Consider the following 11,671-nt stretch of genomic DNA (forward strand, 5'->3'; position numbering starts at 1 on the left):
CCATTTTTATTTTTGGCCAAAGATGAGGTCATATATGCATAAATATGTGAGACAATGCAAAGTGTGTGATCAAGTGCTCAAAATTATGCTCAAGAATAAAAGTTTCGAAATCTTGTTAATCTTAGCTTCATATCAAACAACTCGTCATTCTGATTCCAACAGTGCGAACGGCACTGAAATCTGAGCTCGTATGAGAAGTTAGATCAAGGAAACGTTTACATTTAACTTGCTTACATGGCAAGATCGGATGATGTGGCAAGGTCCTTCAGTGAATGAGGAGGCACCAATTGGCAAGCTTCCATTGGCCCCCGCATGTCGCAAATCAAAATCGCCGGCAAATCGGCGTTATAAAATGACCCCTGTGCAGGGAAGGGTGTGATGTGATAAGGCAGGCGAGATGGTTAGCAATAAAATGACCGGAGGTGCGATGCGGTGGATCGCAATCACAAATCGGCAAAGGGTCAATGTTAAATAATGAGCCCCCAATAGGGTTTGGGGTGCAATGTGATATTGCAATCGTAAACTGCAACGGTGCATGTCCCACATTATGATTACCTGCCAAGGCACCACCGAACTACAATGTGCGATAAAGTTCCCCGATGTGAGATTTTTATTAGCTACATTTTATAGTGTCGTCGGGTCTGCAAAATCGTAATCGCACAATCATTGCTGTCTACACAAACCTTAAGCCACTGGTCCTTGCTGATTGTGATTTGTGATGCATAGTCACTACCGACGGATTATGGCTCGCCTATCGGAAAAAGTCTCACTCAGTTAGTGGATTTTTGGAGTGGAATTGTGGGTTTCTGACGGATGTGGAGCAATTTGTGGAATGAATAGTGGGAGAACTAGGAGAAGTCATAAATTCTTCAGCTTTTCACCAATTTGGTGGCAAAAAGATGCTAGATAGCCATTTTTTAGTATTTTGGACTAAGGGGAGCAGGTTTCAGAAGTATTTGAGCATTGTAAAACATATTTTTACACTTTTGAGCATAATAGATAGGCCCAAGCCATTGGAAGCTAGACCAAGGAGACATAGCCCAAAAGGGGTGAACTCCTTTATCATGTGCTTGTTGTAATTTGTTTTTGATGATGATATATACATGTTTATGTTGTTGTTAAGTTTTTTATTTATGTTAAATAAATTAACATAAAAACTCTTCATTTAACTTGCAAAAATTGACGAATCCTTAAGCACAATGAAAGAATTTGGTTTATAATCTGAGGAATATCTTAGCACTGTAAACAAATATTCTAAATTATATCAATCTGGTATTAGAGCACTAGTTTTTCTTTGTGAAAGAAGGATTTAATTGTTTGCAAGTTTATGTCATGCTTACAGGGTTAAAACTCAAAAGAGGTGAAGGAAAGCTGGTTGGAAGCCCTAAAGTTGGGTGAAGGGGAAGAAGAGCAAGGTTGCCACAATCTCCAACACTAGTTCAGCCTCAAGTTTCATTTGAGACTCCAGAGATCATGTCTCATGAAGGAGAACCTACAAACATGACAAAAGATGAGAAGAACTTCATAAATGCTTTCTTTGATATGACAGAGATGGTGAAGGTCGTCTATGAAGAGAGGAATAACAGGTTGTAGGGAGAAAGTTCCAAACCTCCCAAAGGAGAATGCTATTCAAGAGGAGGTAATGGGAAAAGGGGTAATGGGAATAGAAACAAACTTCCACCCTCTCCACCATCTCCTTCATCTTCTTCTTCACAAGCATCTTCATACTCTTCCACTAATACAACCCTTACTCATACTCATCATCATTCTTGAAAAGGGACTGGTAAATCACCCTTTTTTAAACCTAATGTTAAATTCGAGTTACCCATGTATAATAGAAAAGTGAATGCAGAGCAGCTTTATAATTGGATTCGCCAGTTGGAGGTCTATTCCAGGATTCAAAAAATTCAAGAGGATGACATAAAGATTCAGTTAGCTTCCTTGATAATGGAGGGTGTAGTACTAGTATGGTGGGAATCAAAGACCCAAGAGGAGATTAAAAGCCATGGTAAGATCTCTATTTCTTGAGATGATTTCATTGCTGCAATCAAAAGACAATTTGACCCTCTAGCTTATATGCAGAAATCCATCATGAATTGGCAGAACTTTAGACTGGTAAAAGGTCAAAATGTGCAATATTACACCTAACAATTCACAAAAAAGGTCTTTGATGTTAGGCGTAGATTACATAGTTACCTTAGGCATACTAACTTAATGTTTAATCCCAATAATCTAGATGATGTGTGTGTGCGAGCCACTCATCTTGAGGCAAGAGGGAAAAACACCCCGGAAGAAGGTAGTAAAAAACAATTTAAGGGCAAGGGGAAAAGAAAATGATTCAAAGGGAAGGAAAAGAAAATTTCATCTATTAAAAAGGAAGGAGAGAAAATTACATGCAAACACTGTTCCAAAGAGGGTGACAATGAAGCTCATTATTGGAAGCTTCATCCCGAAATGAAACCAAAAAGAAACAACAACAAGGGAAAACAAAAGATAAATGCAACCACTCAACAGGATTTTGGATCCAACTCCAGTGATGAGACTAAACTCACATCCATGTGGTTAGAAGGAAAATAATCCATTTCTAGCACTAGTTCTTTATACTCGCAAAATGAAACTCCAAATGAAAAGAGGAGAATATAATTGTTTCACATAAGGGTGATCTAAAAACCATAACAAGATTGATATGTTGTTCGATAGCGACTCTGAAGCCAATCTTATCTCTGAAAACATTGTCAAGAGTTTAACTATGGAAACTCTTCCACATCATAAATACTATCCACTTGGATGGGTATGTGACAATAGACAATCGCAGGTTACTAGAAAGTGTAAACTTAGATTCGTTATTACTGCAAATTTCATAGATGAAATGGAGCTTGATGATGTGGTGTTAGATATCCGTGGAATCGTTTTGGGTAGCTTGTACCTTTATGACATAAAATCTATCTTCCATCGACATGCAAAATAAATATCATTTATTCAAAAATGGAGTGGAATATATTGTGAGAGCTCACAATAATAAAATAAATATTTCACTTGTTAATGCAGGGCAAATGAAAATACTAGTGAATTTGAGAAAGAATTTTGTGCTTCTCATGATCAAACCCAAAAAATGAAGATTTTAAAGCTTGTGATTCAAATTTGAAATCTGAATTGGTTGACGTAGTTAACCAATATGTTGAAATGCTTCATGAACCAAAGTGATTACCTCCCAAGAGAGGAATTCAACATCTGACACAATTGCAACCAGATTTTCCTCTTCCTAACATTGGCACATATAGGATGTCAGTGACGGAAAGCACATAAATCAAGATTCAAATCCAAGAGTTATTAAATAAGGGGCTCCATTTTTGTCTCAAATGTTGTAGTGGCTACTAACAGTGGTCTTCTAACACAATATTTTGGGTTTGTGGATGAGGGATCGAACTCAGTTGAAGGGTTATCATAGGACCCTAGCCAATTGGTTTTGGGGCGCATCCAGTCTTCTGCCACTTATTTGTTTAACACACTAGTGTCAACAAGTGTTGGGTTCTTTCCTTCCTCGGTGGATTTTTCCTTTCAGGAATCAGTAGGTGTTTTACTCACTAATTTCCTAGTTTTTCAAATGATGGCTATTTTGAACTTGCCAGTCTGGTTACTGAGGATTTTAATAGTGGTCTTTTTTATTTTCCAGGATCTAGTGATGGTTCCTACACCTTCTTATTTCCTCCGCAGTTGAACAATTAAGGTTGTGTTGAGGGTTTCTTCCCGGGGCATGTTTTATCCCTGTGGATCATTATGTCAAGGGGGGAGTGCCTTAGAGATTTGTTAGCCTAACATAGCCTAATGAGGAACTTCCTATTGGTTTGTGGCTAGATGTATTAGCACATGGGGTTTTTGTCAATGAGATTCAAGAGAAAGGGTTATGTTTCAGGTCTTCCTACCAAAATTAAAAAGAAATCCTCGACCCTAAAAGGTGATTTCAATCTAGTTCCTTATAGTCTTCGCATGGGGATGATCTTGAAATTGCCAATGCAATAGAATTGGTAGAGCAATCACCAATGGAAATTTTTGAGGGTGGAAATTTTGATTGGGCACCATCCTAGAGTGACATGAGAAGTACATGACACCTGTGGTTTGTGTTGCTCCTAATGTTTTCTTTCGGCCATGGGTTGGATTCAACTACCTTTAAATATAAAGGAGGATGTGGGCTAAGTTGTGAAGGATGTTTTCTCCATAGAATCCACTCTTACTATCTTAAAAGTATGAATTCCTCTCTTCAATGCTTGCAAGGAGCGGATGGATGAAATCCCATTTTGGGGTGTTTTCTAGATGTTTATTATTCCTTCCTATAAAATTAGGATAAGTTTTTTCTAGGGTTTTGGCTTGCTTAGATTTACGCAAAATGTTGCACGCCACTATAAATATAAGAAATGGGGGAATTCATCTTTAGGATATTGACTATGAAGGCCTTCTCTTTCACTGCAAGAGGTGTCATAAGAAAGGACACTTGGTGAACAATTGTAATCTCTATTTCAAAGGTTTTTCAAATGAGAGGAATACAAAAAAGAAACATTAGATAGAAGGGGGGCTTTAGGTGTAGCCAATGACAAACCCTATTTGGATATTGGATTTGTGCAGGATAATATGACCAATGTTCCAGCCATTTCGTGCTCAATGATCTGTCCCATTTGAGTCCATTTTCAATGGCTTATACATCGATGATAGCGAGAAGGTTTGAACTATCTGATTTGTTTCTTTGGATTCTAGTAATTCGATCCCTATTTCAATGCAAAATTTACATATTGGTTCTTGTTTTTCTTCAATGAATATTGGTCCTAATTTGTGCTGAGAGTCGATGTCTAGGATAATTTCTATACTTGTTATTTTTCCTTCTTTACAAAAAACTCAATGTTTTATGCCTTATGGATCATCATATTACTCTTCTCCATGAGCCTATGCGATCTTGGGTTGCTCTCGAGAGTCGAGTGAGGGAGATATTCAACACAATTTGCGATCTTGTCTTGTGATTTTGGGATTTGCGGTTCTACCTCATGGTTTGGGTCTAATTACAATGAAGGAATATTCTGTTAAAGGGACGGGGAGGAAATCAAACATCTTTATGGCCATGGAAAACACCAATGTGGAATTTGCTTTAAGTCATCAAACTTCTATGGATGGGACACTTAGAGCAATCAAATCCCTTAAGAGGGTTCTCTTTTAAAGATCTTATCACTTAATTGTCATGGGTTAGCAAGTTCTCTTAGAAAGTTGGCACTTAAGGTATTGTTCTCATTGGAAATCCCTAACGTGATATTTCTTCAAGAAACTCTTAGTGATGGAGACTATGTGATAAAAAATTTAAAGTCCTTATTACTATTCTTGGCACTTTATTGCAAGTGATGTTTGGCGTGGTTTTGGAACTCTTTCCTTGAGATGGGATTCCCGCAAGATCTAGCATAAAAATTTATGGAGTGTCCAATCTGGTTTGGGATTTGCAGATACTCCTAATATATGGATAAATTTACATGTTTATTGAGTTGTATGGGCCACATGATGAATGTGTTGCTTTCTGGAATTCATTGTATGAGAATTCTCTTTTGAGATATGCAAATTTAATCTTGGGTGGTGACCTAAATTTATCTTTGGGTGATGCAGAGTCTTGTGGTTATGGGGTGAGGATGTATGTCTTGACAAATTTCTTTATCCATAAACTATCAATTCGTCATCTAACTAATGTCCCGCATGAGCGATTGAGACCCACCTAGAGTAATCAAAGGGTGGGGTAGGATGATGTTGCCAAGAGTCATGATCAGTTTTTCATGGTTGAATCTATTGTTTAGTCCTTTTTACTTATTTGGCTATGAGTTAGTTCAAGTGGGATTTTTTTATCATTTCTTGGTATATCTAGAGATCCTAGGAATGATTCGCAAACCTATTATCCCTTTTAAAATGAATGCACACTAGCTAAAAGATAAGGCATTTACTATGCTGGTTAAGAAAATTTGGAGACCTTATGATGGCATGCTCGGTGTTTGTATTGTATGGAAATTTGCTAATAACCTTGAACATATTAAATTTTTGGTAAACACTTGGCATTTTCTTTCCACGGGAGGGAGGAGGATGATCTATTGGATATAGATCACAAATTAATGGAGAGGAGAAAGGATATCTTGTTGTAGAAGGAAGATACTTGGATGCTTAAAATTATAGCCATTTGTCCAGACAATGGAAATGAAAATGCCTAATTTTTCCATGCATATGCCAAAGGTAGGAAACTACTAAATAAAATTTGGGGGATGAAGGATGATGAGGGGCATCAATATCAAACTTTTATGGGCTTGCTAATATGGGTGTCATTCATTTTAGGAGTTTCTTTTGAGGAACCTCAAGGTGTAAATATGGTTGAAACTATTATGGTGGCGTAATTCTTCATGTGGTTTAAGGGGGAAGACAAGAACTATGAACTACAGGGTAATGTTTCAAAATTCGAGCTAAAAGTGGCCCTAGCTAGTTTCCAGAAAGATAAGATGCCAAGCTCGGATGGTTGGGCTACATAATTTTTCACTATTTAAAGATTTTATTCTATTGGATCCACTCTCGAGTCTGGGTTTTGAATGAGTCAGATCGAGATGATCATATCCTTGTTTTTTCTAATTTTACTTTCATTGTCTCATCAAAAAGGTTGACAATCCTCCCTCCTTCGAGGATTTCCGCCCATCTCAACTATGTAATTGTGCTTATAAGGTCATTTCAAAGGTTATACGATTAATCCTATTCTCTCTAAGGTTTTATCACAAGAAAAATTCATGTTTATAGCTGAGTGTGAAATTCATGTGGCCATTGGGGTGGCCCAAGAGGTTTTACACAGTATAAAGATGTTAAAGTATAAGGGAATTGTATTCAAGATTGATCTCACTAAGGCTTATGATCAGGTTAATTGATCCTTTATCAAACTATTTCTCATGCATGTGGGCTTTGATATTCAATTTATAAATTGGATCACGAGATTCTTGACATCTATCTCCTTTGTTGTTCGGATAAATGGCTTTTCCCCACATTTTTTCCAAGCACAACATGGAATTCCTGAGGGGCGTCCCTTTTCCCAAATTTTATTTTTACTTGTTGTTCAGGGCGTTAGTATTATGATCAAGAATGTGGTTTGTAGAAGGGATTTTTAGGGTCTGGTGGTTTCTTAGTTGTTTTCCATCACACACTTACTTTTTGTTGATGACATCCTTATATTATGCAATGGATTAGGTTGTGATTTGACTAAATTGGTTGAGCTTCTAAGCTTATTTGGTGTTGCGATGAGGATGGTGATCAATGATAGTCATTTATTGTTGTTCATAATTTGGGATGCAGGAGATTGAAAATATTTGTTCTATTTTCTGTTATGAAATATTTGAGCTAGACTCTGGGTTTAAATATATGAGCTTCCACTTAAAGTGGAAATGTTATCTAGAAGTTGATTAGGAGCGGTTATTGGCCAAGCTAGAAAAGGGCTCACTTGTTAGTGTTTTAATGGTTATCTTAGGTAGGAAGATTGGTACTGGTTAAATTTATATTAGAAACAATACAAATTTATTGTATATCTTTAGCATGGATCCATGGTATCCTAAAGAGATTTTGGAGGCTTTGTTTCAAATTTCTTTGGGAATGATTAAAGCATTGTATAGCGTTGGATTTTGCTGGAGTAGGTTGGAATTTTTGTAACTCCTTCAGGGTTAGGGCCTCAAAAACATTTTTATTTTCTCAAAAGCTCTTGTTGCGAAGAGTTCATGGTGGCTTCTATAAAAAAACCATTTGTTGAGGATACCATGGGGAAAAACATAAACTAGAGAATTTTATGTTTTTTATTTTATTTTATTTTATATCTTTAGCATGGATCCATGGTATCCTAAAGAGATTCTGGAGGCTTTGTTTCAAATTTCTTTGGGAATGATTAAAGCATTGTATAGCCTTGGATTTTGCTGAAGTAGGTTGGAATTTTTGTAACTCCTTCGAGGTTAGGGCCTTAAAAACACTTTTGTTTTCTCAAAATCTCTTGGTGCGAAGAGTTCATAGTGGCTTCTATAAAAAACCATTTGTTGAGAATACCATGGGAAAAAACATAAACTAGAGAATTTTATGTTTTTTATTTTATTTTATTTTATTTTATTTTAAATGTTAAATATTACAAATCTTCCCATACTAAACTAGAGAGTGAGCATAAGCTCAAAAAAGAAAATATTAATCATCAACCAAATGATATGAAAACCATATTAATCAAAAACTTAAATATATATAGCATCAATGCTCTCCAACCTATTATGGTAGAGATCTTAGGTAAGGTTTAACATTTTGACTAAATCAAGTTAAGTAAAAATAAATAAATATATAAATATTAAATTAAATAAAAAGATTAATTTAATGTAAGCATTTTAAATAAGGGTAAAAAAACTCACTTATGGTATTGACAACTCATGATATTCACATACGGTATTTATGTTCAATATATATATTTATTAGTTATTGTTTTTATAATTATTTATATAAAATTAGAATGATAATAATTTTTTATATCTATATTTTAATTAACGATAATTCTATTTTTTATTTTATTAATAGAATTTTTTTAATGTATATTTATTTATGGTTATTTAATTTTAATAATATATAATTAATAATTATTATTTGCAACAATTATATCCTAGTAATGGTCTTTAAATTTATTTTTAAAAATATGCAATAAAATTAATAGCCTTTTGCCTAAGATGTATATAATTATAGCATGTTAGTTTTGGTATCACCTGTATGGTTTTGGGATATTATTAATAGCCTTTTACATAAGATGTATATAATTATAGCATGTTAGTTTTGGTATCACATGTATGGTTTTGGGTATAAATAAATTAATGGGTTTAATTTATATTTTTTAAATTAAAATACTTTAGGTTTTTTTTAAATTAAAATACTTTAGGTTAAGTAAGATATGAAATTATTGATTAAAATTATGTTTATCACTATATTTAATTAACTAAATATTATAAAAATTTCAATTCGTTTTTACATAAAATGTTTGAAATTTTTTGTATTCTTAAAATATCAAATCAATTGCAATTTTTTCTTTTCTTATTTATAGGTATTTTTCATATTAAAACAAGTGTTAAAGGAAGTGTAGTCATTGTTATTTAAGTGAATTTTTTGTATTTAGAGAAATCACAAATTGGTATATGAAGTTGAAAAAATTAATTGTCTATTAAGAGAATTGCGTAAATTTTTAGTGTGTAGTAACCACTACTAAATTGACACATTTATAATTTGACTTCTACAAGTTATAGCATTGAAGAAAACATAAATAATGGTAGGTAGTAACGCATTATTGGTATATTTATTTCCATCTTATTTCTATTCATTTTTTTTTATGGAAATACTTGATAAATGATGGTCGACCCTAAATGATGGTAAATAGGTTATTTACGTGATTGCATAAATATTTAAAAATCATGGCATAAATATTGCACTACATCCAAAAATTATGGCATAAAAATCAAATATTATTTAGGCTTCTATAATCCATAATAAATTAATTAATGTCTTTCGATAGAAATGACATAAGAAAATTTTTTGGCAGACGTGTTTCGAACCAACAAGTGTGGTTCATCATGAGGACTAAATCATGATGAACCACACTTGTTAGTTCTTAGGACAAAATTTTCTCTTATGTGATTTCTACCAAAAGGCATTGCTTAAATCAAATATTTAAAAATCATGGCATAAATTTGGCACTACATTGAAAAATTATGACAAAAAAATATCCACATGGCACAAAGCTATACCTTCAAAATTATGGTGATTTCTACCGAAAGACATTGCTTAAATCAAATATTGAAAAATCATGGCATAAATATTGCAACTACATTGACAAATTATGACAAAAAAATATCCACATGGCACAAAGCTATACCTTCAAAATTATGGTCCTATCAATTGTTTGAAAAATATTTTTTTCAATAATATTGAAATATAAATATTTGTTTTCAAAAGTTAAACATTATGACCTAGATTTGTAATGCAAACTAATAATGGTCAATAAACAAATGGATTACTATAGTCCTCCAAAAACTAATAAGTTACTGAATAATCCTAAAACTAATTCCAATATAAATTATATAAATTCCTAAATTCCTATGTAGTAACATGCTTAAAATATTTTACAACCTAAAAAACTCAAATTCAACCTCATTTTAACTTCATATGGAGATGAATTCATATTATTAGTATTAGAGTAGATTTATTGTGTAATATTGTGTGGTTTTTTCCTATTATAAGATCATTTTCTAGGTTATTAAATAAATATTATCTAATAATGAAATAGTAGAGATTTATTTATTTATTTATTGTTTTAAAGATTAGAATTTGATTAACTAATTAATCCATAGATCCATTTGGAAATGAAACTAAATTTTTAAAACAAAATATTTCCAACAATTATTAGTATTAATTGCTATAAGTTTTCAAGGTAGGTATAACTCATAAGTATTACACTATTTTTCATATATTATTATCTTTACACAATATCACATATTTATATAGTAAGTTGGAGATTTAGATAAATTGATTATATTAGCCACAATCTAGTTAGTTGAGTATATCTCTAACTAGACATTAATTTAGAACACATTCAATGTGGTAGGTTTGTTGATGATAAAGAAATCAATCTATTGATTTTAGACTAGATACTAATTCCTTTTTAATTTTTATGTCAATTTCAATATCAATATAAATTTTTATTTTTATTTCAATTTCAATTTTTCTTTTATTTCTATGACAGTTTAATAAATGATAAAAATAAACATAAAAATCAATCCATAGTATAAATATATAATGAATATTAAAATGTATACTGTATGAATATAAAATATAAAATCAATACATATTGATATTTATTTCAATTTTAATAATTTTCCTTTGTTGACACGAAGATTTGAACTTTAAATTTCATAGTTTACATTATATTTTATAACAAGGTGATCATCAAAGACTATATATTAAAACTAATTTATATGGTTGTTATCAAAAAAAAAAAAAAAATCATGTCTCCAGAAATTTGAACAATATTTGCAGCTAAGGCTTCAGCTCAACTCCTTCCATTATTCCATATAAAATTTTATTATTACAAATTATTTTTTTAGCTTATATTAATTTCACTTATTATTATTATTTTTATTAACTTTTAATTTTATTATTCTTCTTTAGTTAACCAATTTTGCTATCCTTCTCTTTTATAGTGATCGGTAAAACCAATTTATTTGTAAACCATTTTGTTAATAAATTAATATCAGAAACGATATGTAGATATTAAACACAACTATAAACATTCTCTGCCAAGAAAAAAACGTATTAAAACCCCCTTCTAAACTAAGAATATATGAAATTAACTATACAACATACAACACCGATAAATCAATACCAAAGCCCCATATTACCAAACTATTAATCTGAGAAATAAATACATTCCTGAACCATTTCAGGAATATGACAATACTACAATGCATATCTCTGACATTTAAGCTTTATAAACATAACCTACAGTTACGACAAGTCGAATTATACTTCAAGAAATTTCATTTATTTTTATTGACTTAATCTTTAAAAAATGGCACACTCGATTATTGCAGATACAAATACATTCTATATACGTGTGACT

The sequence above is a fragment of the Pinus tabuliformis genome, chromosome 8, assembly GCF_031772625.1.
Source record: "Pinus tabuliformis cultivar Carrire ecotype Pingquan chromosome 8, CPIR1, whole genome shotgun sequence".
Classification (NCBI taxonomy): Eukaryota; Viridiplantae; Streptophyta; class Pinopsida; order Pinales; family Pinaceae; genus Pinus; species Pinus tabuliformis.